This window comes from Benincasa hispida, chromosome 12 (genome assembly GCF_027475165.1).
Source record: "Benincasa hispida cultivar pf3 chromosome 12, pf3_genome.v1.1, whole genome shotgun sequence".
Taxonomy (NCBI): Eukaryota; Viridiplantae; Streptophyta; class Magnoliopsida; order Cucurbitales; family Cucurbitaceae; genus Benincasa; species Benincasa hispida.
In genome coordinates this window covers 16579946-16585043 of record NC_143489.1, presented here as the reverse complement: position 1 = coordinate 16585043, position 5098 = coordinate 16579946, and the positions used below count along the sequence as shown (strand labels likewise).

At 28.7% G+C, this 5098-nt stretch overlaps 1 pseudogene; it reads right to left on the bottom strand.

Moving 5' to 3' along the window:
* Positions 1–1494: 1494 nt before the first annotated feature.
* LOC150031810 (stress-induced protein KIN2 pseudogene) lies at positions 1495–1782 on the bottom strand (annotated as a pseudogene).
* Positions 1783–5098: the final 3316 nt, after the last annotated feature.

Below are 5098 nucleotides of genomic sequence, written 5' to 3'. Positions count from 1 at the left end.
AGAAAACTCATAGTTCAAATCATAATTTGATTTTATTTTTAAATTATATTAACAGATAAGGTGATTTTTCTTTAAAATCTGATTTTTTTTCTTTAAAAAAAAAAATCTATCCTGCAGTAGATATTATATTCTAAAATGTTATTGTTGTTTCTTTTTAACGAAAACCATTTATTTTTTTACGTAAATGGTTATTTTTCTTAATATAAATTTGAAAACTTAAATCAAATATTAGAAACAATCAAATTTTAAATCAATAAAAAAAATAATATAGATTTTTCTTATAAATAGAAAAATCTGAAAAATATTTACTACTTTATAGTAAAAAGTTCCATTAGTGCTTTGTATTTTTTGAACTTTTTGTTATAAAATTAAATATTTTTAAATATTTTTTTAATATTTAAAAAGATCCCTTATCATTGATTTTCACGTATATAAATTTTTTTAATTAAATCAAATTTTAAACCAATCAAATATGGGTTTTTATTAATTTTCAAGTATATGGATTTTTTTGAATGATATAAATCATGTCAATAATATCAAATATCATGATATTTTATGTTTTTAAAAATCTTAAAAAATTGATGAGACAAAGCAACTATATATATATATATAGAGAAAAAGAAAATATATAATCAAGTTAAAATAAAATATTTTAAAATTTTAAAATATCATATTTCTTTAATCTATAAATTAAAATAAAATTTCAAATAATAAAATAAAACAAAAAAAAAAGATCTTTTCGAATTTTAAAATCTCATGTTTAAACCAAGTTAGAAAAATCTCATTTTATTATTTTAATTTGAATGTTTTTTCCCTTAAAAATTTAGATTATTTAATGATTTAAATATGAAATTATGTAAAATATCCCAGTAATCATCCATTATAGGGGTAAAGGAAGAAACCAAATTTTCTCCTCCATAAACCCTTTTATATAGTATAGATTAATTGTTGATCTATTTTTGTCCATTTTTCCATTAGGTACTAACTGAAAGTTAGTGATAATAGTGTAATGGCAAACACAGTCATTAAACTTCATCTCTTTACTGAAGCCATGATTGTTTTTTTTTCTTTTTTTTTCTTCTTCATTTCTTTTATTTTCATTTACCCTTCCTTTCGATCTCCCTCCTTTCTCCCTTTCATTTAATTTACTTTATGATTGATTAATCCAAACTTAGGCTAATTCGTTACAACGTGTAATCTCGACTAATAAATTAGAGATTTGAATTTTTCACTCTTACAAAGAAAGAAAGATGGGGTGTTTCATGCTCCCATTTTTATAATAAAATATTTATTGATACAAAAAGAGGCACATTGTTTTGGCCCTACATTTAGTTAGCCCTGATTCTTATGAATAAATAAGGCTCGAGAGCCAAATCAAAACTTATTCTCATATAAAAAGAAGATAAAGCTATTTTAGAGCTTCAGCTTCAGATAGGACAAAAATGAAGAGGGCTATTGACAGTAAAACATTTAAAAAAAAAAAAAAAAAAAGCTTCAATTGTTCATGCCTGTAGCATCTTTTACTGCATCAGCTGCACCCTGTGCCTTAGCTTTTATTTGTTGTCCTGCTTCTTGTATTGACTCTTTCGTTGATTGGGCTGCATTACTTGCCTTATCCATCAAATTGCTTGCCTTCTCCTAGATAATCACACAATAAATCAATACCTTATCCAATCAATCCTTAATTTTAAAAGATAAAATGATTATTGAAGTAAAGTGAACCTGTGCTTGGCCTTTGGCTTCTCCAATGTGGTAGCTCATCTTTTGAGAGTTGTCGGCCATTTTCTTTTATAAAGAGGTTGAAAAAACACAGAGTTGAGAACTTCGAAGGATTTTGGAGTGTTTTCTTTTTTTTTTTGGATTAAGAACTCAAATGCATGTGATTTATATAAGAATTTAGATTGAAACATAGCTTGATATGTGGCATGCCACAAATAGGTTGCATGCTACATGGTAGCTTGTGGTTTAAGAGGTTACAATTGTCATCATGTCCTTGGAATGTTCAACTTAAGACCAACTTGACAGTTTAAATATTCAAAGTTTCACTACATTCATTTAATATTTAGGGTGTGTTTGGAGTAAAAACTATTCTAACACTATAATAACCACCTCTTACTATAATAAATACTATTTTGTATTCCCCAATTAGCTTAGTTAACACTATTTCAAAACCTCTATTTGCTATTGTATTTATTATTTGTCACAGTTTTTACTATTTTACATTCATCATTTTTATTCTTTGCTACAATGTTTACTATTTTGTTATAAAATTAAAATAGTTTACACCTGAAACATATACTATTATAACCCAAAATTAAATAATTGACACCCCATACACAAACTATAATAACCCAACTATAATAATTAACTTCCTGTTCCAAATGTCAATATGTATTATTAATTTGAAATATCAAATAGGTCGATGACCAGATAGAGTAAACTAACATACATCAGAAAAATCAGAATAAATAAGTACTCTAATTACACTTAATTTGAGTTTAAAACATGCATTGACACAAAATTTCAAAGAGAAGGGTTTCATGAGCTACAACATTTGATGAATCTCAACAATACCAGCTTCTCTCTACGAATTAGAACGTCAAATCAGCTAAGGACCACCACAGAGACCTTCTCTACTATTCTCTCACTCAGATTGAGAGGTGGAATCTCTAAATTGAAGTGAATTTGATAGAGAGGGAAAAGGGTTTGGAGAGATGGATTTTTTAGCAGAGTTTCAGTAAAAATTCAGCTTGCATGGTTGAAATTTGAAGTCAATATTTCAATACATATATTAAGACCATGCATATCTGATTAAAACAGTTGATGCCTCTTCAATTTCCATTGAAATTGAAGTGGCATGAGGTGGATTTTGAGTGGTTGGATTTTCCCATTTTCTATTTTTTAAAACAATTTTAATTAATATTAATTTGATTAATTTAAAAATTAATTATAACTGATTTTCAAAAGTTCAGTTTTTTAATTTAAGTTTATTAATTTTAAATTTCAAAAAATTCAAAAATCAATTAATCAAATTACCAATTTTAAACATAAATTTCAAATTTGAATAAAGTTGGATAACTAATTAAACTAATTTAATTAATTTATTTTTAATATCAAATATTGAATATTATATTTCACCTCATCAAATATTTAAATAATTATTTAAGTATTTTTTAACTTTCCAATTTTGTTTACTTTCAACAAAATTAAAGGTTTTAATTGTATCAAATACAATTAATAAAAACTCTAATTGAAATTGAACACTCCAAATTCAAAACCCTACAGATCATAAGCTCCAACCGATTTGAAATTAATTGGCTAAACTCTTTAGACCGAAATAATCAATTTTCATTAACTATCTAGACATACCACTATAACTCGATGGTTGCACTCTCTCCACTGTAGATATATTTCTGTCCATTTTAATCATAATCAGTAAGTCCATCCTTTACAGGTCGTTCGTATTTACAGCTAGCTCGTAATTATCGTTTTACCTCTGTAAATACATCTTGCTCCTTAAGCTCCCACTGATCCTCTATTGAACAATTGGTTTATAGTCCAACATATAAACCATGACCCTTTCAACTGTGCGAGGGCGGGGCCTTGTTACTCAAGACCAAGAATCAGTGCTTAAGAGAACAACATATCTGCTAACCCTAAATCGGGTAGGAGCGAATTCCATCTTGTAGAACTATGTCCCCAGCTATTTATCTGGTCTTATCCCCAAAATGGGAGGCTTATTGAGTAGTGTTGTTGGACTACTCTCACCTATGCAAATCAAAGGATAATCCCAAATAAACAGGAGTTTATAGTTAGCTCAGAATTAAGATCGAGTTACTCTAGTTCATTGAAATTGAAATAGCCAATTTTTGTTGGGGTTGATGCCATAAATCTCGTAGGATCTTATAGTTTGTAAACATTATTAAACAAACTCATTATGTTTTTAATAAAATATATGATATTTTATTTATTGTCTATAAAGTATATGATATTTTAGTTACATTAAACACAAACCAATAAACTAACATCTAAGGTTATATTTGTAACTTAAACATGTATGTAGAGACATACAAGTGGATCATGTTTAAGTGATAACCTAAATTGTCTATAGTGGATGGAAAAGGTAGGGTACCTTATTCTTGTGACACTACCAATATGGCCCGCTTTGTAGGTGTTACAATTGTTGTAAAGTGCTACAAACGATTTGATCCTGATCATTCATGTTTAAGCATGCGAGTGGGGATATTCTATACCAAAGAAGTTTGTATAAGACTGGACCACGAAATCTTTAGTCTCATTATGTAACACCGTTCATAATAGAGACTTACATTTCACAAGGATGACCATAGATAACCAGAATTCTGAGTGAGTTGTGAATTCCTGCCTATGAAGTCGGTCCTTTGATTTGTATGGGTGAGAGTGGCCGGATCGCTGACTCAACAAACCTACCATTTTGAGAATTCGTCTGATTGGGAAGCTGGGAACACAACTACACAAGATGAAATTCACTCCTTCTTCGAGGTAGGGGTAAGTAAATAAATTGCTCCCTTAAAGGCCGATTTCAGGTCTTGAACAATGTGGCACCATACATTCTCTTGGCTCGAGAGGGGTTTAGTCATAGTTGGACTATGATCTATTGTTCATTAGAGGGATCGGCGGTACTTAAGAAGTTAGATGTAACTACTGGGACAAAATAGTAATTTGGCCTAGTTGTACTTACGAGCAATTTGTGAAGGGTCATTGTATTGTTGATTGGTTATATCCAATTGACACAGAAATATATCTGTAGGACGAAGAGTGCAGCTGTCGGTCTTTAGTGGAGTGACCGACAGTTAACGGATGGTGAATAATGTAATTAAAGAGTTTAATTAATTATTCATATACCATTGGAGCTTCAAGTTGCAGGTCCATGAGGTCCTCTTGGTAGCTCAATAGGATTAATTGAGAATTAATTTTTGGATTAATTTGAATTCTTCAAATTAATAGAGGGATTTAATTATATATGATATAATTAAGTTGATCCAATTATATGTGATATAAATGTTATAATATATTTGATACATTATAGCTTAATGAGAGGAAATAAATATTTGAATGA